The sequence below is a fragment of the Mustela lutreola genome, chromosome 11 (genome assembly GCF_030435805.1).
Source record: "Mustela lutreola isolate mMusLut2 chromosome 11, mMusLut2.pri, whole genome shotgun sequence".
In the NCBI taxonomy this organism is placed as follows: Eukaryota; Metazoa; Chordata; class Mammalia; order Carnivora; family Mustelidae; genus Mustela; species Mustela lutreola.
In genome coordinates this window covers 4,660,315-4,686,093 of record NC_081300.1, presented here as the reverse complement: position 1 = coordinate 4,686,093, position 25,779 = coordinate 4,660,315, and the positions used below count along the sequence as shown (strand labels likewise).

At 47.4% G+C, this 25,779-nt stretch overlaps 1 long non-coding RNA gene across 1 annotated transcript in view; it reads right to left on the bottom strand.

Moving 5' to 3' along the window:
* LOC131811773 (uncharacterized) overlaps nt 1-25,779 on the bottom strand; it is a 52,096-nt gene that overhangs the window by 10,894 nt on the left and 15,423 nt on the right. The gene's annotated exons all lie outside the window — the stretch shown is intronic.

The following is a 25,779-nucleotide window of genomic DNA, read 5'->3' as shown; positions in this document are numbered from 1 at the left end:
TGAAGCACTGCAGACCCCTGCTTGGAAAGGCCTTCACCCGAACAGACGCCTGCCTCACACAATCCACGTTCTCATCACTTGCTCCAACCTGTGTCGGCTAGGTCGTGCCCTTGAACATCATGATTTAGAAGCATTCTCCCTACTTTACAAAGATTAAATACGACACAATAGACCTAGTCCTACTTGGTGTTTGTTTCTGCTGTTTTTTAACCTGGACATAACTTCACTGAGTCGTCGTCTTGAGCCACAGAATGACGATCCTGCCAAGATTCTTCTGTCGTTTAGGGAAAGCCAAATTCCACCAAATAGACTTTGAAGAGTCCCTTGAAGTAAACGTAATTTTAAGAATAGGAATGTAAGGAGAACAAATGGTCTGTGTATCTAAGATCCCTTTCCCATCCGTCCTGACAGTAGGTCCAAGGGCATAAACCAGAATGCTAATCGCCCTATCGGGGGAGCAAGGTCCTTCAATGCCATCCATTGCACCAGCTCAGGGTGAGGCAGGACCTCACTGGCTCCTCCCCAGCTCTATGCTCAGGGCCTGCTCCCGCCTCAGGCGAATCCTGCTAACTGGTCGCAGCTGCACTAGCCACAGGCAGGTGACCTTGACAACTTTGGTTGGAAAGAAAATCTTCCTGAAATAGTGCTGGGGAAGAGCTCTGGGGAAAGTTGTCTTCATACCGTGACCCTAGAGCTGGTCATGAAGGAAACCCCTCTTGGCAACAATTTCTTCAAAGAGGCAGGATGAAGGTAAAGGGGGAGGAAAATCCGTCCCCATGCACAAGGCCGGTAAGACAAACCTTATATTTACAGCATACGACTTTTGACATGAAATTCCTGCTGATAATTCACGGAGAATCATCACAGGCTGAGAAGCTGTGCAAATGAGCTGTTTTCAAAGGAATTTTTTTTTGAAGTTTGAATGACTGCAAACTGATTAATATGATCCCTTACACGGCTTTTTTTTTTTTTTTAATCATAATTCTCCTTAGATCTTCCCTCTGAAACAAAGTTTTGAAACACTAAGTCTGCAGATCACAGGCATCCTCCATTCTGCACAGATGGTCAGCCAGCGACCGAGCAGTGGAACCATGGGTGTTTCTCTCGCATGTTGATTAGAGGACATGCACCCCAACCCTTAGAAATGCTTGAAGCTTTCCAGAGCTTTAAGCAAGCAAATGACACTGATTCTCTAATGGTACATAAAAGAGAGGGTCGCGAGCACTAGTAGACATTAAATTGGCTGACACAGGTAGACCAGACCGTGAGCACATGTGGACATAGCACACGGGCACGTGGCCACACCTCATGCTATTGTATAGTAAGTTCTTGAGCATGAATTTTCCAGGTATCTTAAAAAAAAAAAAAAAAAAAAAAAAAAAAAAAAAACTTTTAAGGAAAACATATTGGGCTTTAAAAGTTTCAGAGAGAATAATATTAATCAGAAATTAAATGCCAGCATAGGTTTCCCAGGGAAATTTGGAGTCAACTCAAGTAGGCTGACATTTAATTTCATACACAAAGGCCTCATTCCAAATGTCTCGGAGCTCATCACAATGTCAGTGCATGGTGGGAGTAGGGAAGGTGCCAGAAGATGCTGAAGAAAAAGAAAAATCTACAAAGACTCATAAGGGAATGCCTATAAAAATCCATGCGCTTCTATGGTAGGTCAGTGATACAAATTTTAGTATAAAATTTCCACTGGTTCCACTTTCTTAGAATGTATACTGTTAAAGGAGATGAGTAGAATGTCTGACAGAGCTGAGGTTCATAAACACTGAGCAGCTAGCTGCCCCAAAACATGGAACCAGGGGGATGCCCACCAGAGCTCAGACTCCTCCCTCTGTCCTGGGCCATGACAACACCTGTAAGTGTCCCAGCACCCAGCCGCCTGCCATCATAAGAGGACGGCTGGCAGTGGTGTGGTGGGTAGAACATTCGATCTGGAATTCTAGCACCAGAATCTGTACCTCAGGATGGCTGCAAACCAGCTCCAGACCTCTGCAATGCAGACACCTGAGTTCTACGAGCTGAGGCTGTCCCATTTGGAGAGCAGGATGGCAAATGGTAGGCAGGAGTGATGAAGAGGATATGTACCCACAAGGCAGTCACTCAATGTGCTTCAGATTAGCAGAATACTCATGTTCTTCTAGGATGTCAGTTTGGGGCATTAGGCATGGAATAGGCAAGATGTCATTGATGGAGACCCTTTCTTCAAAGTACCTTCCACGTAAAGATCATCAGAGAAGACCACAGATGAGGAAATTAAGGCAGAGAGAAGATAATTAACTTGCTGAAGGTCACAGAAGTAGTAAATGCAAAATCCAGGGTTCAAATCCAGGCAGGCCAACTACAAGGTCCATCCCTTTGACCATAATATACAGCAAATATTATCGAGGAAATTAAGATAACCAGTTTTATTTTTAGATCAGCTAAATTATAAATGGGAATTTGGGGAGAATTGGGAATTCTGATTGGAAGCAAATGTGATAAACAAGGTATGATGCACTTTTGGGTCTTTAAATAACTAGATATTCTTAAATCTTGTCCTGGGATCTAGCAGTTGGAGCAGAATTTGGGGTCAGAGAGGAGGGACACTGTGGATAGTGGGCCAGTGAAGTTGACTGGTCATCAGCAGAGCACACCTCTTTTATGATGATATTAATTTTGTGTCAACTTAACTGGACCATAGGGTGCCAGATATTTGGTTAAGCATTATTTCTAGGCGTAGCTGTGAAGGTGTTTCCACACGAGATAGACATCTGAATCCATAGATTGAGTAACAAAGAATGCCCTTCCCAGTGAAGGTGTGTGTTGTCCAGTATGTCGAAGGCCTGAATAGAATAGAACAAAGGAGGGAGAATTTCCTCTCTCTGTCTGACTTCTTGAGCTGGACATTAGTCTTCTCCTGTCCTTGGTCTAGGACTTCTTCCACCAGCTTTTCTGGGTTTCTGGCTTACAAACGATATATTGTGGAACTTCTCAGTCTCCATAACCACTTGATCCATTCCTTATAATACATCTCTTAGGAGAGAGAGAGGGTGAGCTATAACTTGGATTTGGGACTTTAGGACACTAGTGCATTAACTATAATTCCTAATCAGGGCTGGGATGGGGTGGGGATGAAACAAAGCATGTAAAGTTTTTGATAATCAACTGTGTTGACATACAGAAAGTCACAGGCATAAGGTTCAACTTGATTGAGGCTCTTTGGAATTGACCTCCGCCCAATGGAGTAGAAGCCTCCCCTGAGAGCAGAATTCAGGCTCCCCAGACTCCCCTGCAGCACCCAACAATCCCTCAGAAGGCTGCCATTTCTCGGTGCACCCTGGGCTCCAATGGGACCCTCCCATCTGGCCTGCCTCAAAACTTCCAGTTTTGCCCGGAAACTAGTTTGTAACACGCAGCAGAGCTTGCCAATGCCTGTCTGAGAAAAAAAAAAAAAAAAATCAGTTTTCTATCCACATGCCTAAACAAATAATAATAATTCATTTCATGTTAGGTATGTTACCTAGTCTCTCAGAACTCAGTTGAAAAATACCCAAACTCATTTATAGAGAAGAACTTTGCAGAAATGCCAGGTGGAGATGTGGTTTGGTACAAATGTGTCCTTTAAGTACTGTGCACTCCTCTTCTGTAAACACTAAGTTCACTTTGTGCTGCACCCAGGGCCTCTTCCTGAGAGCTACGACCAACTATCACTCATGAGTCAAGACACTCTCAGAGTCCACTCACCTGTCCTCAGGCAATTTGCTGCCTCGACTTACTTTAGCCTCTCCCTCTTCATGTGTTGGAGCTCCAGACTGAAAATCTCTGGCTAATAAAAATCTGCGCAGAAGGAATTCTTCCTCATGGATGTAACCTTAGTATTTTCTCTTTTGACAGAGAAATCAGCCCAGCACCCTAAAGATGTTGTCTAGAGAAACATTTGGCCCTCTGGCCTCTCATGTGAGACATATGCCAACAGTTCTAACAGCAGACAGAATGCCTTGCCCCATTCTGCCCTGCCAGGAAATAATCCCCAGGCCTAAATATGAAACTGGTATTGATCTGATGCCGTTGAACTTATGTCTGCTGTTTATGAGAGAAGAGAACTTGTTCCATGAGGCAGACAGTGATCTGTTTCACTCTAACGAGAGAGCAAGACCTAACAGGTGTAAAGATTTTATCTTCTGTTTTCTAAATCGAAATAGCCTAGGGCTCTGCACTCCTTCCAGAACAATCTCTACAAGAGGGGTGCATCTTCTAGATGTGTCTCCTGGGGACGGGGGCATGCAGCCCAGGTGGTCCTCTGGATGGGGATCAATACCACAGGCTGACTTGAATACCTGAAGCCCCAGGAACAGGCCGCCCCAGCAGGAGGCTGTCACAGACTGTGGTAAGACCCCACCCATAGCCTACATTGGGTCTGCTCTGTTCATCCTATGAATGGAGATGAGGATAGTGTTACTGATCGTTCTATCAATCTTCTTTAGTCTTTCCCTATCCTGTCAATTTTGGGGGCAATTTATCAATGACATACTTAATATTCATTTCTAGGACTCACAAAATTGTAGAAAACAGAATAGAAATGAGAAGAACACATGATAGCTATTACAGGTTGAATAAGATATATTGGTTCTTAACCCCCAGTACCTCACAGTGACCTTATTTGGCCATAAGGTCTTTGCAGAGGGAGTCCAGTTAAAATGAAATCTTCACGGTGGGCTGTATGCCAATATGAACGCTGTCCTTATGAGAAGGGGGATCTGGACACAGACATACACGGAGGGGAAAGCCCCATGAAGATGAAGGCAGAGACAAGGGTGATGCCTCTAACAGAAAGGAATGCCAAAGACTGCCGGCAAGCCACCAGAAGGGAGGAGAGGCATAGAACGAGTTCTTCACCGCCTCAGAAGGAACCAGACCTACGGGCCCCTTGCTCTAGGACCTCCAGAGCTGAGAGAGTGAATTGCTGTTGTTTGGGTCTGCTCGTTTGTGACACTTTGTTATGGTGGCCCTAGGCAGTTAATAGAGTGTCTGTCATAAAATAAAAGGGGCGTCCTTGGGCAGGCACAATGTCAGTGTCGGGGATATAGTAGAGGCATTGTACCTTATTCAATCATGCATGCAGAGCTTATTTTGTGTGCCAGGTTGGGGAAGACAGCAAGGACCAGGATGCCACTGGTCCTCGTTTAATGGAGCTTTCCATCAAACAGGAAATGTGTACGTACAATCCCCTGCCCCTGTCCATAAGAGTTAGTCTCAAAGCTTGCAAGTCATCCCAGGAAACACTGTGAGTTTATGAGGAATGGTGCCAAACTCCCTGCGTCCATCTTGAACATGAAAAAACAGAGATGATTATTTCAGAGCTTAGAATATGATTTTCCTCAGAAACATGTGCCAGTAACTCTACAGCCCTATAATTTCAAGCAATCAAAAGTTATAATTAAGTGTCTGCACTTCCAATTCCAAGGGAGAAAAGTACACAGAGTTCTTGATTTAGTGGTGGAAGCCAGTTAAATGAGCCTCTGGTGTGCATTAAGAAGCTGAATGGTGAGGCAGTGAGAACCCGGGTCTAGAAGCCCATTCTGTGTCCACCTCCACGGCTCCATGGTCATGACCAAGGCAGCTCACCTTCTGGAGTCTCAGTTTTCTTATGTTATCAAAAACAATTATTCTGAAGATTAAATGGAACATGCTGTTAAATTTTTTTGTAAAAATATAAGCACTTTAATGCATGCTTTATTTTTGTGCTATAAACAACCATTTACAAAGCATTTTCCAAGACATTAAGTCACCAGTCTCATCAGCAACTGTATGAGGACAGTGGCCTCCACTATATTCTACACGAAAACTAAAGCCCTGATAAATGCCATGGCTCACCCCAAGTCCAACAGTCAAGGGAAGAGGAGAAATCAAACTTCAGTGCCTGCTCTCATCTCAAGTGTTTCCCACCCAGGCTGCTTCTCATCCAACCAGGTTCACTAATTTAGTCATTCGTTCTTCTTGGTTCTTATCACCAAACCACAGGGGCTAATCTGCAGTGCACTGGGAATCGCTAGCTGCACAGGGTCATCCCCAGATGAGCCCACAGGAGTTTTTCCCATCATTCCCATGGTCACCCACCCAGAGAAGCAGAACCTGGGTATATTGCTAATGGTGGGGCCTGAGAGCTCATTGGGAAAACACCAGTCTAACGAGAGATGGGGATGAAGGAGGCACTGATCCTGGGAACAGAGAGCAGGGAAGCAACAGTGACACAGGCCTCGGAGGCAGGAATGACCCAGAGGGGAGACTGCTCTCCACAGCTGGAAGGGCTTCTCGTGGCCACATCAGGTCTTTGGGCAGCACGTGCCACGTGCCACGACTGGCCGTGGAGACACAACCCCTCCCGCCAGCCTGCTTGGTTGGGAGTGTTTCTCCACATCATTCTTCTCCTTGGCTCTAATTTTCTACTCATCAAGCAATCTTCAGATCTGTAATTTGGTCTCTTGAGTGAATTCTGGAAGGGGGCCTTGTAAACGTCTGATCATTTTATCCCTGATTAAAATCCTTCGATGCATTCCCATCACCCCACAGAATAAAACCTTCTCGACTCACTTTCAAGGGCCTGGATGGTAAGATCCTTCCTCTCTCTCCAGGCTTGTAGCTCACCACCCCCCACTGCGTGAGATCTATGCTCAGACATGCCTAATGCTACAACACCCCCAGAGCATCCCGATCTCTTCGCCCCCAGGCCCTGGGGGCGCACTCTGCGTTCTGCCAGGGCTCCCTCCCCACTCTCCTCTGCTACAGGGGCTCTGTGCCCTCTTCTTGAACTTCCCTACTCCCAAGCCTCCTCTGAGGACCCAGAGCACCTGTGCTGAACTCCCCTGTTGCTTTTGGCACATCTGTCCCTCTGTCCCACCAGAACAGGACGTAAGTGATGTGAGGGCAGGAAGAAAGTCTTATTTGTTACTAGATGCCCCGCAGAGTCGGTCAGCTTGTTAGTAACAGACACGGCGCAAGTGTTTGACAGCGAGCGAAAGGTGAAGTCTTGGGCCGAGCCAGGTCCCTCTCCCACTGCAGTTCAACAGCCCAGCCTAATCCCCCAGCCTGGTACCCACCCCCCCCCACCCCCCCCCGCACAAGCAGGCTTAGGACATGATGCGACCTGAGAGCCCTTCGGTGGCCTGGCAAAGATCCAGACACACAAAATGTGAACCTGCCCCAAGCTACCCACGCTGAGCTTCAAAATCCAACCAGCACAACTGGAAGAAACTCAAACCCCTGACGGCACAGCCATCCGAAGCCTGCGGGACGGATCACAGGCAACGCGGAAAGTGCCCCTGGCGCAGAGCCACACAACCACAGTGAGCCCAAGGGGCCCCCCGAGTTTCCAGTGGGCACTGCCACTCTCTTACTCGGTGGAATTCTGGCTGCCAACAGCGATGCACCTCCACGGACACAAAGGGGCCCTCTGCTCAGATGCGTCCATTACTAGGGCACAAGGCCTGTGTGTCCCCTGGGGAACTCTGCGGCCTCACAAAGCCCCTTCCTCTTCTGAAGACACGTGAAGGCAGCACAGCCCAGCAACACAGTTCAATTTTCTCACTCCTGATACACTTGGATTGATTTGCAGGAGCTTCTACAAAATGATTTCTAGGGATGTGGCCAGCGGAATGATAGGGTCTTTGCTGTCTTAGTTGCCTTTTTAGACTGACATGTTGCTGCAACTTAAAATCTACCATGGCCATGTTTTTTATTCAAGCACCCCCCCCCCAAAATCTGAAACAGTTTAAGAAGTTCCTACATGTTAAAAACATCCTGTTTTCAGCTGGGACATCTGGGTGGCTCAGTCGGTTTAGCATCTGCCTCATGATGTTGACTCGGATCATGATCTCAGGGTCGTGGGATCCAGTCCTGAGTCAGGCTCGTGCTGGGCATGGAGCCCGCTTAAGATTCTCTCTCTCCTGCTCTCTCCGCACCACCCCTCCCCTACGCTCACACCCTCTCTCCCTCTAAAAGAAATAAATAGAAAATAAAAACATGCCGTAACCTTGGGAAAGGTCAGAAGCGACACTGGAGATAGGAAAGCCCAGGGATCACCACCACGTACTGCCGTTTTCCCGGCACTGACACTGACACTGCACATGACATTCGGCAAGGGGCTCTGCAGCTATGGTCTTGTTTTAGAACACAGCAGTGGAAACGCTCTGGTCACTCTGTCGTACAGATGAGCAAACACACTGCAGGGAGGTCAAGTGCTTCCCAAAGTCCTGCAGCTGGTAAGCGGGACTCACGCCCATGCCCCGCAACTGCCGAGCAGCCGCTCTCAGCCCTCAGCCTGTCCATGGGCTCCCACTGAGTGCTTGGCAAGTTGCACAGTACATCTCTCACCCTTGAAGCTGTGCTCCTGTGTCCCCACTGCACGTACCAGTAAGGGACATGGGAACCAGGGGTTAGGGGACCTGTGGGATGCCCCAGGATGAGTCTGTGGTTGAGTCTGAAACAGAGGCTGGGGCTTCTGCAAACCGTTCGCCTTTGCTTTGGGCTCTAGCATCCCACATTCACCCTTCCCAAGAGCCCCCTTCCTCACTGTGCCTTCCACTCTCCACCTCCCTCTCCAGACGACCTGTGCTCACCGGTTACTCAGGACCACAGAGCTGGGCTATAAGCTGAGCCACATGGCCCGGTTCTAAGCTGAGCCACATGGCCCAGCAAGGTTCCTGCCTCAAATCAGCCTCACAGCAGCTTCTTTACCCAGAGCAAAATGCCCCCATCCCCTTCCCACCAAATTCTGCCTGCTGCCAAGTATATGGGCATGTACACATGCATATCATATATGTGCACACGTAGGCACGGGTGTTAGAGTGCATATTACTGTATTACTTTTGTTTTGAATCTATTTTTATAATTTTATATTTATATTTACTACACAATGTTCAAATATAATATGTTATAGATTAAGTACAACTTAATATAACAAATTATAAGCTGAGTTATATTTATTACTGTGCCTTATATTTTATATTATGCTGTTTTTATAAGCCACAGGCAGGAACCATACAACAAGTCTACAGATAAGTGTAAAGTCTAGTTCCTGGAATCAAAATTCATCTGGATAGGGAAGATGTGAGTAAGAAGCCACATCTACAAAAAGATCCTGGAGTTCTAGTCAACTTCGTGCTCAAGATGAGTCAACAGTACCAAAAAACCCACCTCAGACCTCAATGGTTGGAATGGAATAATCATGAGAAAAAGGCAATCCAGTCTGGCCTGGGATGGCCGGCCCCACCCTGGGCACCACCTGCTTCTAGAAGCCACAGCACAGGACGGAGGCAAGAGACACCCACAAAGTGGAGCACATCCAGGGCTAGCCAACAGGAGTGTGACATGTCTGGAAACCATATAAGAAGTGACTGGCAATAAAAATAATTCAATGGACAGAATAATAAGTCAGTGGAGACCTCACTAAAATACAGAACTGTGAGGACATGAATATATGGGTTCGTGGGAATCCAAAATGTGTTAATGGAAGCTTACCAAAATACAAAAAAACTCAGCCAGCTAAAATAATTTCAACTGAACTCCCCATCTTGAAGACTCTCCTTCCAGAAGGGACTGATGTGATGTCAGGCCTTTTAAGAACACTAACTTGATAAGACATTCTGTACCCAAAGTTCTGTGAGCCAAGGACAGCAAAACCATTGATGTAAACAGCAGACCTACAAAATTACTCACCCTAAAAAAGTGCTGATGCCACATAGAGCATCTCCACACTCGAGGAAGTGTGTGGGCATCCCAGATGGTGTATGGAAGATCCATGGAAAAAAATGACTTTTCTCAAGGGCATGTCATTGAAATGGTAACTGAATCCAATTCTTGATTCTTCCCAAGCGTCCGTGTGTGTGTGTGTGTGTGTGTATGTGTGTGTACGCACATTCTCGTGAATACGTGAGAGAAAACAGAGGAAATTGATGTCTGTAGAATTAGTTTGTAGAATCTGTAGAATTCCAAGACAAGACTTATGTTTCATCAGTGATCTTACATACACCACATTAGTAGTTTGTTACACAGTTCCCTCTGAGATGTCACGCCCGAGAGGGAGAGGGAAGGAGGCTGGCCGGAATTCCTCATCCTGTTCCTCAAGGTTCACCTTCTTCACATTTTCCTTCTCCTGATGAGAAGTGTCCACCAAATACTCCAGTTCCCTGGTCAGAACTGCTGACCACTTTCTCTAGAGTTTCTAGAGTTTCAGGCCCTCCACAAGTACGTGCCAATGCGCGATTGAAGACGCGGTCAGATCCTGGCACGGAGGTCACAACGACTATGAGTGTAGCTACCTGGAGAGGAATAGAGACGTGAAGTTGAAACAAAAGATTTCCAGAGGCTTCAATCAGCCAAGGAGAATAAGAGGAGAGAATGGTTGAGGCTGGCAGGTGCCTGCGTTTGCTGTGCGGCATCCTGAAGGCCTCTCAGCAGCTGGCAAAATGTGGACCGAGAAGGGGCCTGCACACCAGCAATTCGGCCTTCATGAGTGGCCTCTCAGAAATTAATTCCAACCGTATTGGAGGTAGCAGTTTTTAATATTTTACTTCTCATCCTTTAAAAATATCATTATTGGGGCACCTGGGTGGCTCAGTGGGTTAAAGCCTCTGCCTTCAGCTCAGGTCATGATCCCAGGGTCCTGGGATCGAGCCCTGCATCAGGCTCTCTGCTCAGTGGGGAGCCTGCTTCCTCTTCTCTCTCTGCCTGCCTCTCTGCCTACTTGTGATCTCTCTGTCAAATAAATAAATTAAATATTTAATAAATAAATAAATAAAATAAAAGTATCAGTATTAATGTCCCCTGTGTCTCTGACATGTTCATTTCCACTCTTCACTCTACACTATCGCAACCTACAACCGAAGACAGTCACACGGTTTCTCGTAAACTCATCAGAAGTAGAGAGAATCATCTACTTGGGCTCTGTAAGTCAGAATTTTGGATAATTTACTCAAAGACGGTCTTCCTAACCATCCAATTTATTATCCGATTCCCTTTTTATTACAGACAATGCCATTTATTCTCCATCACTGAAATATTTGTTAGTTATCAATCACATTCAGATAACTTCATGAGCTGCTTTTTTTTCCCACTATTTCCTCTATTAGTTGCTATCTTGTCCTCTAAGTAAAATGCTACTGACAGTTGCTAACCACAACCTCCCTTGTTGTGATTTAAACTGACATTTTTGTTCCAAAACTCCCAAGTTTTCAGTCACTTTTGAAGACAACTGTTTCATTCCATTCACCTCTGTAATCAGGGCACCATAGCTCTCAGGGTCACTGCTCACATTTGAAGGCAATGAATAGTATTTGGGGGGTTTTTTGTGTTTTTGTTGTTGTTGTTGTTGTTGTTGGTTGGTTGGTTGGTTTTATCTCCCCAACTAAGTGGAATCACCATAGAGTTTCTCTGGCAGGGCTGACCCTTTCTCCAACAAGTTCTTTAGAAGTAAGCTAAAACATAGCATAAATGTCCTATTTTTGTAAATTTCGATTGCCAAAAGTATGTGTCACATTGATGCCATTGACAGGGCCCCTAACGCAGCAGTCCTGCTGTAGCTCCTCCTGGGCCCGTGATGCTGGAAAGGCTCCTGCAGCTGACAGCTTTCTCTCTTCTTTCAGGACAATTTTTTTTTTCCTTCTGTTTCCTTTTCTCATGCCTTGATTCCAACGTGGTAGTCCTGCTCTTGGGCTTTTCGCAGTCACTGACGTCCACAGCCCAGGGTCCTGTCTCTGAGCCCCGTCTTGCTGCACCGCCGCGTGTGGCGTGTGCTTTCCGCTGGGTTCCTCGGGGCCTCTCCCCACCACTCCACACGCCAGGCTGCCCCGCACGCGCTCCCACACTTCTGCATTGCGCCGAGGGTCTTTAGGCAAAAACGAGTGCGTCTGCCACCAGAGAGATCTTAGTCACACTGCAGAAAGGCTATTATTTCGTGCTCACGTTTCCTCCCTCAAGATCGGCTTTCCCCACCGGCTGAATTCGGGAACTTGAAACCCAATGTACTTTTGTAAATTTTAAATTGAGCTCTCGGGGGTTCTTCCAAGATGCTGGCAAACTTGCCTGTGGAAAGTGGTCTCTTTAAAACCCGCTTTAAATTCAGAGTTTTCTCCATATTGTTGTTTATTGCCTCGAACTATCTTTTAGCAAAGGCATTTTTCTCACATGAATAAAAATTTCAAAGACTTTAATGGGAACATTAAATTCGGCTTCACTTGGTTCTCCCAACTGCCGCAGGTCTTTCGTCAAAAGCACTGACAGACCACGACTCTTTTCCACCTTTTCATAAGCAGCTTGTTATATGAATCTATGAAATGAAAGCCCCCTTCCCCCTCATCAGCTGGGCCCTGTGGCCAAGGGTCACCTCTATTTAACCATTTGGATTCAGACTGCAAGACTGTCAGACGCAGGAGCCATTTAGGCTCCATGAGCTGCTGCGCAGTCCCCGACGTCTGCCATCCGCTGTGAACGGCCGCTGCGCGCTCTGTGGTGGACGGGTACATGGAGAAGTGAAGGGGTGAGCGTTTTACACTCCCCTTGGTTGTGCTTGTGGAAAGTAACTATTATTCTCGCTTTATTTTGGAGGAAGTAGCTCATCATTTTCGTTTTAGGATTTGTACTTACGACCACTAAAATTTCTTTTAATTCCAAAATATTAATAATGTGACTTCCACTTCAATATTAAGTGAAAGGTCACAGTTGTTGGAAGAAGAAAAGAGAGAGAGAAAGAAAAGCTCTTGGACTTCTCCTGAGAGTGTTGATGGTAGAAGCAGTTCCATAAGGAACATTTTTGAAAGCCAGTAGACACCCTTAGCTCCCCACACAGCCCCGGAAGAAGCGGGGGCCTGCGAAGGCACGTCCCCGTCAGACGGGAGTGCTGTCCGCGGCTCTCCTGGCACACCACAGCCACATGCCTTTCCTAGCAGATGAGGACACCAGAGAAGGCCACAGGAAAAGAACCAGTGACTAGGGAAATGCATCGTCACAAGTCCTTCACACAAAACCACTTGTTGTAAAGTGGGTCGAGAACAGAATTATTCAAGAAAATAAAACCGTTAGTAGACTTGTTGGGTCCCACATTGGCTTCTTTGGAAATTCTGTTTGGATTCAACTTGTTTCTCGTTCTTCTCTCTCCACATCTGCCCACCCCCTTGTATTCAGTTCTGTCCCTACGCCCTTTTGCAGAAGCCCTGGTCCGTGCACTCTGGAGTTGGATTCTCCAGTGAGAAAGCCTGTGGGGCAGTGGCTGACAATTCTGTCAGTGTGCAAACACCACCGGGTTGTATCTCTTGAGGCCAGGAGCTCCTGGAACAGTGGTCTCAGGCTGTCTCGGCAGTGCCTGTGGGTAGATCTCCAGCCACGAGATGAAAAGAGCCTTCATAGAATCACCATGACAACATTAGTATAACTTGAGGCACTGTTTTTCCCATGAACCATGAAAAAAAAAAAAGTGAGTGCACACATTTTTTAAGCCATTAACTTCAGAGCTATAAAATTAGTGAACATATTTTACTTTCTCCCCCTCTCTTACTTTATCAGCTCAACAAGATGGTTGAGGTAAACCTGTCCACTAAATCTTGATGTGAAGCAAGAATAAATGGGTGTGACTTTTACAATCTGTCAGAATTTAATGCTGTTCGGGAAATGGAGTCTGGTTTTTCAGGTGCAGTGGTGATTACAGACAGCCTTGAAAGAATGTTCTTCTTATTACCTTTTTAGAGTCGCTGCGTCTGTCAGACCTGATCTTTCAGGGCCCCCTTGCTTTGTGTCAGCTATGCAAATGGCCTTAAATAAATGAAACTCTCTGTGGTCCCCCATCAAGGATGGTAATGCAGAAAAACTACCCACCCAAGCATTAGAATAATGCAGCCCTGTTTAAAGGACATGTCGTAGCTGCTAATAACACTGAAGACAAATGCAGGAAAATGGCTACACTGTGGTTGTACCACAAGCAGACAGAGGGCAATCACACATTTTAAGGAAGCTCTCAGGGATTTATTAATTACCCGGAAAAGAACACAGGAAGATCATGTCATCATTGGACTACAATCGTGTTGGAAATGGAGTTGGGAGTACATCTAAATCAGTCACCATGTTACGGACGTGGCAGATATCGGCGAATTCTCTTTCATTGATTCTTTATGTGCAGTCATCATGCTCCATCGTTCCCAGTCAATCGTCTGAAGGCTCATGCTAGTTACTGACAGAATCGAAACACGTTAGCACAGGGAAAAAGTCAGTCTTGATGCTACTTGACGTCAGCATCCACTCCTGAGTCTCTAAGCTGCCTTTCATGTTCGGGGAGGCGGGACCATCAACCCTCCTCACCGCAGGGATCACGGCTTCTACTCCCTTGGTCACTGTCTGCCGGGTCACCTGGTGATACCCCTAGCCCACTCAACAACTGGCAGGTGACAGCAGTTATGGTGACAGAAGAGGAAAGAGGACACCACGCACGGGGGAGGGGAGCGATCCCATGTCAGAACTCCATCCCTGCTGCTCCCGACAGGTGTCAAACTGTCATCCTGTGGCCCCACAGGAAAACGACCTGTCCCATGCTCCCCCCGGTCTAACTGGTCTAACTTCATTTTAACAGAGCCCTCTGGTTCAACACAATTACTCGAGAGCTAGACATTTAACACCTGCTGTAACCATTTTGGAATACCATCATTTGCCTACGAGAGGAAGACACCGGAGGCCCAGACGTTCACGGGTTACGTGACACGGAATGGTAGGTAATTCTTGGGAAACTCACTGGGTGCGCCTGACAAGTCTTTGGTGACAGGCAACGCTGGATTTAGAGGCAGAAGACAAGCCATCCAAGTCCCAAGTGGACCCCTGAGAAGCTCTGTGGCCTTGGGCAAGTCATAATCTCACTTAGTCTCCATTCCTTTTTGTATAAAGGGATGGTACTGCTCCCAGCCCGCAGCCAAGCACTGTTAGGAGGATCAGTGTGTAACATTGCTGCTATTATATGACATGATGTTATGTTACTATATATTCATGACTATAAATGCCCTGCAGGCCACAAAGGGCTAGGCAACATAGAAGCGAGCTGTTCAGCATGCTACACACACACACACCACACACAACACACACACACACACACACACACACACACACAGGCACACTTATCCTGCATGGCAATTACAGCAAGTCCACAGGTGTCCTCAACAAGAAAGGGAAGTAGCACCTAGTGGCCAAGAGGCAGGGACGCAACCACATGTCCTGGCCACCAGAGGGCTTCCTCCTCTCTGGGGTAAACCACCCACAGGACAAAGCTCTCCCTCCAGTAACCAGCTCTGACTTTAGGAAGCCCAGAAGTGTAGAGAATACTCAGTAATTAACACTGATGACGATGCCCCCTGTGTCTGTCCCAGAACTTCCACCTTTCCTTCCTCCAAAACGTGTGTGTGTGTGTGTGTGTGTGTGTGTGTGTGTGTGGCGGGGGGGGGGGGGGTGGCCATGTTTACCTAACTACATGAATTAAGCAACATTCCATGGTCTATAAGGTTTCCGCGAGTTCAGTCCCTGCTAGGTAACAACAAGGTAGTCTCCCTGCAAGGAACACTTAACCAAATTTCATAAGAGACAAAGTCAGTCAAAAGGGTCTGTGGACAACCACTGCCCTCCTGTGATCCTGGAGCTCACACTCTGACTGAAACTTCTGAGGTGAACAGTAAGGGGCAAACCTCTCCAGACCCTTTCCCAAAAGTATATTTCTGTATGAGGAAGGCACAGCCTCGGGCTATCCTACCTGTCACTCGGAGAACAGGCGCTGTTACTCCGTGCCTGGCACCGAGAATGCAGACATCTCTTCCATCTCAAGGGGCTTCCCATCCTGCGCACACACAGCACACAGGGGCTGCTTGACCAGACGAGTGAGCAGCGGGACAGGGCACCGAGAGCCCGCGAAGGAGGGGAAGGGAGAGGGTTACAGATCTGGAGGCTAGATAAGGTCTTCCTGGAGTTAATCCTTAAAAAGCCAAGGAAATCTGGCCAAGGACTAGGATTTCTCTCAATAGAGGGAATAGCAGATAGAAGGCAAATAACGAGAAAGAACGTGCTGGGCGGGGGGGAGCATGAAGTGGGGAGTTGCAGAAGGTGAGACGGGAGACATGACAGGACCATGCGAAGGAGAACCTTCCGGTCTCCGGGAAGAAGCTGGAGGTCAGTCCTACAGGCCAGTGGCTCCATTTCAGGGGATTTCAGAGCCCTGTGATGATACGACAAAAGGCTCTGGTTCCTATCCCAAGAAAAAAGGGACAGACATCAAGCATACGCACTTTCTACCCTGCAGCCCTGCAAGCTGGTGGACCCTGGCTCTGTACAGAGCTCCGCGCCTGGAAGCTGTTTCAGGCCCTCAAGCAAGGGATGGAGGGGATCAGAGCTGTGTGTCCAGGACCCAGTAGCACAGGGACATTATCTCATCAAGGGATGGGGAGGGTCTGAACTGTGTCCCTGCAGGGGTCTCGTGGGCCATCAACAGACCTAAGAACAAACCCTCTAGGAGTGACTGAAAATACATCTAGGGGGTGCGGAAAGACAGGCGGCCCTTCCGGTGTCAGTGTTTGGGATCAGGTTTTGGACCAGAGAAGGACAGCTCAGCTTGGGCCTGCCAGTGAGTGATCCCCAGGGATGTGTAGGAGGCAGGTGGGTACCCGGGTCGGAGCACCCGATGTGACTCTGGGCGCTGGATGGAAGTCCGGTCCTGGCTAGGGAAGCCATGTGAGTCCCGGAGCCTGCCGCTGGGGCCCGGCGCCCCAGCACGCCATCAGCAACGAGCCCATGAAGTGCATCCACGGAGGAGAAGGGATTCATTTTAGAATTTTAGATATTTTGGTACTTACAAAACAGAGGCTGAGAGCAGGCAGGAATGGGTGGGTGCGAGGAGGAGGAACAGAGCGGAGTGGCTTGGTAGGTCCCCAGAGTGCAGGTTTAGAGGCAGGAACCGCCGCAGATTAAAACCACAAACATATCAGGATGGTCTCAGGAGGCCAGCAGGGGGTTCCCGAAGACGAAAAGAAACAAGCTGAAACTCAATCTCAGTCTGCACAGAAAGGAGAGAGGAAGGCAGACGGAGAGAGAGACCTCTGGGTTTGCAACGACGGGCGATCTCTAGTAGGTCATGTCACATGCATATTCGTCTACTGGATAATATTAGAATAATCATTGCCAATCTTACAAAACGGGAAACCCCGTGTCCAAGTGACTGGCCTGAGGTCACACACGATGAGCTCCACACCCTCCGGGCGGGGGGGGGGGGGGGGGGTCTGCACAGCGCCTCCTGCTGGAAACCAGCCCCTAACAGGAGGAAAACCACATTAGGGGCATAAAATGCCTTCCCTTTACCTTCCCCCTTTTGAAAGACACACTTAAGTAAAACTTCCAATGCTAAAGGAAAATAGAAAATCTTTCTGCCACCGAATGAAAATGACACCAAGAGATCAAATAAATGCCAAAGGAAAAGGGAAAGAAAAAGTTAGAAATGCTTTTGTGTTCAAAATCCTTATGCACTTCCATTTATTTTGTAGTGATGGAGAATATCAACTGTTGGTAAAGCACATTAACTATGCTAAGTGCTCGCCTACGCATAATAGCTCCAAGTGATCTGCCAGGGCTCAAATGAGATGTTGAATAATGATGGCCCATCTTGCCATGTACCATTGCTGAAAATAAACCACCGTGCACAGTCCTAATCAGAGGGATGCCACACAAGGTTTTGACAAAACAGTATTAACTCTCATAATTTGGACTCCATAAATAAACTTGCAATATGTCAAAGACAGGTACTCATGGGTTGAGATGATCAGGGAGAGATTTTGCCCTTTTTAGAGTTCTGGAGATACATCCACCCTAAGCCCCACTCTGATTTTAAACCAGCATCATGGTGTTTCCATCAAGGAGGAGGTGAGAGACCTTTGGACGCAAAGAAGCGGCAAAAGCAAATTTGTGTAACTTCCAGAGACCGACACTCTTCCCATTGGGTGAAAAATCAATGGTCAAAGGTGGGTGTTGTGGCTTTGTTTTTGTTTGATCTGCAAGTGGCTATTGCAGGATTTCTTGATGAGGACCGTGGGTCCAGGGTACTCAGTCGACACGCCCTCGGTTTGGGAACAAGGCTCAGGGAATGAACCTCCACATGCTCAGGGCCGTAGTTAAAGGAAGCGTTCCTCTTGAAAAGTTAGCTTTGGCATTATGACTAAACAGAAGAACGGTCTTTGGACTTGGGAGTGTTCTTTGCACATAAAATCAGGAACTCTTTCTACATGCAAAGCACTGTGCCACACACTGCAGGTGACGCAAAGAAGCAAAAGACTCCATCTCTAGCCTCAAAAGACTCATGAGCGGAAAACAGATGGGTGGTTACCAGAGGCGGGGGTGGGAGTGGGGGGTGCGTGAAATGGACGAAGGCGGTGAAAAATACACACTTTCACTTACAAAATTAGTCCTGGGACGTAATGTACAGCACGGCGACTACAGTTAACGACGCTCTACTGTATATCCGAAAGTCGCTGTGGGAGTATTTCTTGAAAGTTCTCAGCATAAGAAAATTTAAAAAGCATTCGTGGCCCTGCATGGTGACTGATGGCCACGAGAATTATTGGGATGATCATTTCACAATACACACAAACACTGACTCATGATGCTGTATAACGGAAACAAATGTAATGATGTGTGTCGATAATACCTCAATGAACGCAGCCTCACGGGCATGTTAGAAAAGACGTCTGGGCGACGGGAATGTAAGATGTACTACCAGGTTCAAGGAGAAATGAAATAGTGTGTCAAAGGGACAGTCGTATTCCTGCCGAGCGCTTCTGCTCGCTGCCTTGGTGGCCCCACGCCTGTCCTGGCCTCAGTCTTTCGGCCCTTAGGAATGGCCATAGGAGGTGTGAGTGACATCACAGCTCCCGCTGTGGAGCCTGGCACACAGCAGGCTCCGTGACCGTAGCATTTGTTCTTCCTGCTCTGTGCTTCCAATACTAGCATCACATTGTGCTCAGTGAAATGTCTGCACAACCGAGCCCCAACTACAGGCACACTCCCCTCTTCTCATTCTAAGTTTTGGAGGGAAAGATGATCACTGAAGGAAAAGGGTATCAAACTGATTCGATTACCCAGTTCATGTTCACAGAGCAGCATGTGCTGTGCTCCCAGGCCCGAGTCAGGAATCTGCCCATCCACATCAGACTGTCACCTTTAACCCATCCACTGAATAGATTAGGAAAACATACATAAAATCATCTTGCAAACTGCAAAACACTCTCCCGATGTAAGGAGCAGCGTCAGCTGCCATGGTGCAGAAGATCAGCCTGGTGTAGCCGGGAGGCCCCAGTTCCCTGCATGAACTGTGTGCGCTGGGGCAAAGTAGCTTCATCTCAAACAGCTGACATTTCCTTATATATAAATTGGGCTGATAATGTAATTGTAAGGATTAAATAGCAAAATGCTTGCAAAGCATCTAGCATAAAGCATGGCATAAAAGAAGGTGTCTGTTATATTTTTTCCTTTTCTCTTATAGGCCCCAGGGGTTTTTGCGCTCACTGCCTGTTTGATTGTCACAATTTAGCCTTCTAGACTGTAGAGTAGGGATCAATTTTATTTCAGGACCCACCCTGAATAGCTCCCAAATAAACACAGTGTCCTTGGTGTTAAGCATTAAAGAGCCTAACTGATCTCTACCTGGAGATACAGAGAAATCATCAAAACTAGCAAACCCCTAACTTCTTCCTTGAGGACCTCCTTAAATTCCCTGACAGCTGTAGGATAGAATCTCTAGGATGGATACCTTCTTCTCTAACTTTGGCTGTTTTTATTTTTATTTTTAAAGATTTTATTTATTTATTTGACAGAGAGAGAGCGTGCACAGAAGGGGGAATGGCAGGCGGGGAGAGGGAGAAGCAGACTCCCTGCTGAGCAAGGAGACTGACACGGGGCTCTGATCTTAGGACCCCAAGATCATGACCTGAGCCAAAGGCAGATACGCAATCAACTGAATCACCCAGCCCCTCTAACTTTGTCTATTTTTTAAATGAAGAGATGAACTTCTGTACTCTGCCTCCCGCTGGTGTTCAAGCACCTTTACCACCTAGGAGCTTTATCCTGCCCTGTGAATCCTGGATCCTGAGAGCATACGTTTGCGTTTGAGTGCTGCACAGGGTGCCATGACCTCAGGCACGCCTGTGGCAACCCAGGAACCTCTACAGTGTTCAATGAATGTGTGTTTCCCAAAACGTCAAGAGCACAGAGGAAGAAGGTGAGAGCCTAAGTTGGGACCTTGAAGGAAGACCCCAAAAAGACCCCCTTTATGGAATGTGTTCTGGCGTGGTACAGGGTAGGGAGATAAATTAAAAGGAGTCCTTAAGAGATACTGCAGTATGGAAAAGTATACCTATCTCTATAAATGCCAAGAACGTTTGATCCTTGGAGTGGACCGTAAGACATGGTAGCTCTTCTCTCCGTGCTGTGGTGTATCACAAGGTCAGAAATCATCCCTGAGACTATGCTACCTGTCCTGACCTCCACCTCCCCCAGGGTTACCCCACAGTGTGTGGTAGTCATGGCCGTGAAGGGGAACACAGGGACACAGATCGTTGCTGCATGAACAACGTCTGTCCTAGAGAAAAAGGCAGCCAGTTGTTCATTCTGTTGCTTTAACGGGCATTGTTCATAGGTCTACCCATGCTAATTCTGAAACTTTCAGGATTTTGAAGGGTAATCAAAGACACTGGGGAAGATCTGGCACAATCCCTAATTCCTATTTCCCAGATGCAGAAGCTGGTCTCTATCTAATTTGGAAACTTCATTCCTAATTACACACTAAATCAACTCTTTCACTAGAATGTACGAGTTGCTCCTGAAAATATATATATATATATGTCTTGGAAATATTGCATATATTACAGGTACATGTTTATGGGCACATGTAGATTGTGAATATATAATTATAGAATCCCAAATCCAAAATCTGGCTATGAAAAATTTCAGTCAGCGTTTAATTTTGTACTTTGTAATCACGCGTCACCGTATCTCTCTGCGTAATTACTACTTTGTTTGTCTCTTACCATCACCAGCAAAAGTCCCTATTCTTTAATTGGATATTAAACACATAGTCACAGTTGATAGAATGCATAAATGCTTTTCATAATGCTGGTCATCTGGAGCTCCGGCATATTAATTTCTGGCACAGCATTTGAGGTTTGATTGAAACTGTGGAAGCGACATTTGTATTTGGTTAACTTGAGGGCTTGCAGGAGCAAGGACATCCAGAATTTGCCTGCAGCAATGAACACTCAGCTGCCTTTCTGAGATGGGGGGTCGGGGGGGTCAAGGAGTTGCTATTCCGAGCCTGTCTCAGCAAGTCCTAGCCATGACCTGGCTCTTTGTGCAAACCGAGAAGGTTGGGATAAAGGAATGAGCTAGAATTAAAACTCATTTGAGAACAAAAAAATAATAAACCGACATATTCTACTGAATGTCTATAGTAAATTATTTCTAACACCTGGTTTGGGGGGCACCTGGATGGTTCAGATGGGTAAGAATCCACCTTGTGATTTCGGCTCAGGTGATGATCTCGGGGGTCATGCGATCGGGACCCTCAGTGGGCTCCATGCTCAGTGGGGAGTCTGCTTGAGATGCCTTCCCTCTGCCTCTCCTGGCCAATGTAAATAAATAAAAAAATCTTTTTAAAAAATAAACTAAGTAAAACCTGGTTTGGATGTGGCCATAGCACTCCAGTGAAGACACGGATTTGTGTCCAGTGAAGTGGTAACAGGAAATGAATACAGAGCTGGAATCCTCTGAACAGAAAGGAAATTGAGCCATCCCTAATTACCAGGAGCTCAGCAGACAGTGGCGTTCAGTGAAGCAAAGCCAGGCCCGCAGAACTAAGGAGGCAGAAGGGACCATTTCTGCACACCGCAGCTACGCACCACTTGGCTGTCTGTAGAGGCACCCACGACTGAGCTGCAGGAACAGGAAGCTGTGTCAGGGTCGCACTGGACTTACAGGGACCATGGCCTGGAGGTTTCCCGAGGCTAGGTACACGGTCCAGGTATAAGACCCGCACAAGCGGGTGTCCCTGTGGCACAAAGAAGGAGCTGAGAAAATGCGAGACAGGGAATGCGTCGACTGCCTGCTTTTACCCCATTTTACCTGCTTTTCCAGGAATTCTCCTATTATTCACAACCTAGAAGACTCATATTCTAATTTTGTGCATCTCAGACTGTGGCTGGAAGTGTTCTAATGAAAATGCATGCTTTGCTCGGGAGCCCATCCCAGCATAAATGGGATACAGACATAGCATAAAGCTGTGTCTCCAAAATAGGTGGTGTGGAGCTGATCTCCTATGAACTGTCAGTGGCTTTAATGGTTTATTTTCTTTATTTTTTTATTTTATCTTTTTATTTACTGTTATCTTTTAAAGATATTACTTATTTGAGAGAAAGCATAAGTGGGAGAGAATGGTAGGAGGAGAAGCAGGCTCCCGCTGAGCAGGGACCCAGGACCCTGAGATCATGACCAAAGACAGATAAGATCATAAGCCAAAGACAGATGCTTAACCGACTAAGACACCCAGGCACCTCTACTTTTTTTTTTTAATTACAAATTTTTATTTAAACTCTAGTTAATTAACATATAGTATAATTGAACTGCTGTTACTTGGCAGAAATTTTTGTTAAAAATAAAGGTGGCACAGTAAATTAAGCGTCTGCCTTAGGTCTAGGTTGTGACCTTAGGGTCCTGGGATCTGGCTCCCTGCTCAACAGGAATTCTGTTTCTTTCCTTCTTCCCCTCCCCTCTGCTTGTGTGCACACTCTCTTTCTCTCTCTTTCTCAAGTAAATAAATAAAATCTCTTTAAAAATAAATAAATAAAAAATAAAGGTTCTACAATATAAGCTTATGAGAGCAAAGACCTTCTCTGTTTCGGTCATAGCTGTATCCCTAGCTCTGGGAAAATGGACAGGCCCTCAAACTGTCGTATTAATAAATAAAAGTATTAATGATCAAAAATGGGGAAAACACTAGAATATAATTACATAACATGAAACGGGTTTCTTTCTGTACGTTTTCTCAGAGCCTGCCAATCCCTAAGGTTTACCACAACCTTTAAGAGGCAATCCACTTGGCATGCTTCCCAAATGGAATTCACCGCAGAAACCCTTTCTCGCAGGTGGTCTGGACAGTGTTACGCGGACTGCATGAGACCAGCAACCTTCACGCTCCGGGGCCGTTCCTCCCGGGGCAAAACGCACGTGCCGCTTCCATAGCACTTGGTCTTCGATGGCGATGGTCAGCTCTGAAATAACATTCTCAACCTACTCCACAGCCCACCCCGGGACTGTACGACCCACCGATCGACTGACTCATCGACCCACAGAGAGAGAAAGGACTGTGATCTGCTGTGGGTGTTTGCTTCACAGGCGCCACCGACCCTCTGGGGCCTCTCTTCTGGAGAGCGGCCTGTTTCCCGGCCAACAGTTTTGACCTATATTGATTCACTGGAGATGTACGAGTGAAAAACAAGTACAAAAACATCATCTCTGCCACGAGAAAACAAAGGAAACATGTCATCTGGCTCTTCAAAAGCATGTCATTACCAGGGTTCAAGGTCATGGCCTATGGGAGAAAGCAGCGGCCCGCCAGCAGCCAGGGGCGGGTGACCGTCCTCAGGTGATGTGGGAGGTGTGCAGGGGCCGACGGTGGCTGGCGGAAGTCTACCGGCCAGGGTCATGCCACACGCTGAGAGGGACTGAGTCCTGCTGCGATGGCAACAGCCCAGCAACCGTAGTGCACAGGCCCAGACCCCATTTTCCAGGGGCGAACTAACGGATTCGTTCCACCAAATCGATACACGGAGCCAAGGCTCCACACCCCGAGCTCAAGCAGTCAGCGGCGCAGTGGAGGGTGACTGCGGTGAACGGCTCTTCCCAATCTCCTCCCTCGAGCTCCTGCCCTCACTCTCCGAGCATCTGAGGAGGCCCCCAGGTGGTCCCGAGCACCCCCCCTCCACTGCCACCAGCAAAGGCTCACATTTCTCGGGCTTTGCCACAGGATTTCCCAGGCCGTGGGACTGCGTACCATCAAAGATGGGCCCAAACATGAGCCCAAAACAGATCTGGAGGACACGGCCCAGGAAAGTTCGCCTGTTGCTATGAATTCCACCGGGAGATTAAACTCTCTGAAGCCCTTCCCCTGGAAGGCAGAGGCGGCTGGCCCGGAGGATGAGTTCGGGGCAGCCCGACCCCCATGTCCAGCGGCACACCCCCCGCAGGACAACAGCCTGAGCCTGAAACACAGGTCCACACAGAGCAGACTCCCTGAACACGTTCCCCACCCAAGTAGAGCCCCTGACTCCCCCTTGTCCATGATTCCCTGCCATTAAGATGGAGGTCCTGGTTCTGCCTCACTCTTCATGATGACTCAGTAGGAACAGTGCGCAAAACTGTGTCACCTTGAGCAAGGTTTCTTTTCTCTTAAAACACCCCATAGTGGGGGCGCCTGGGTGGCTCAGCAGGTTAAAGCCTCTGCCTTCGGCTCAGGTCATGATCACAAGGTCCTGGGATCGAGCCCCTCATCAGGCTCTCTGCTCAGCAGGGATCCTGCTTCCTCCTCTCTCTCTGCCTGCCTCTCTGCCTCTTTGTGACCTCTGTCTGTCAAATAAATAAAAATAAAACCTTTAAGAAAAATCCCATAGTAAATATTAAATACTCCGGAAGTACGGTGTCTTGTTAGATGAGGATTTAAGAGTCAGTGATAAAAATCGTGTCTGTTGAGAAGGGCACCCCCTTACGCTCAGTGAAGATAGAAAGGAACTGAATTAAAGTTGGACATTTAATGAAGTCTAGAGAACACTTAGGGGATGGAAACAGAGCCTGAAGGAAGGGTGCACCGAGCAGCGGCTGGACGAGTGGACTGGACACGCACACGGGCCCGGTGGCCACAGGAGGCAGGGGGCAGGCCGGAGGGGAAGCCCGCTGAAAAGCCGGGGTGGCCCTCGAGGCTGGCTGTCCTCAAATCCTGGTGGTCAGCACCAGGCCTGTTCATTCAGGCCACGCCCCTTTCTGGGAGCAGCGTGGCCATGTGGCAGTGGCCTAGCTATCACCATGCTCTGGCTCCGTGAGCCTGAGCCTCAGGCCAGGGCTCCTCCTGGCCCTCAGTGTCCTGACTGATTCAGGGTGATGTATTAACATGGTTTTCCCTGTGGGGGGGGGGGGGGGGCGGGGTGGGAAGGCACGTTTCTGCCGTTCTTTGCACGTGAAGGTCTCTACACCAGAACAGTGGGATACAGACGTTCATTAATCGCTATTATTGTACTATAAATTATACAACATTCGGAGGGGGATTTGGAGGAATGCACATACCCGGTCACATTCACATATCTTAAAAAACATTCCTAGAAATTACGAACCTTAATGTTTTCCCTCTGTCACCTATTTCTTCACAGTTAAAAGACCGTTTTGAGCTCTCACATTAACAATGCTTTTGTTGTCATTTTCTGGTGTAGCTGTAGATATGGAGGCTGAGAAATTTAATTATTTTGCATAAGCAGAGAGTGACATAAGCTTGTATTAAAATACTTGGCTTCTGCCAAAGAGGGCAAAAAGAATTCTGTGTTTGTGGAGGGCTTCTCTGCAAAGTTTCCTTTTGTACCGAGTGACCCAGGTTTGGAATGAACAGACGAGCGGGCTCTGTGGCTGCTCCTCACTGGGGGCTCAGATGTTGAGACTGGCCAGCGTGACACAGTCCCCAGGAGTGGAGGAGTTCGC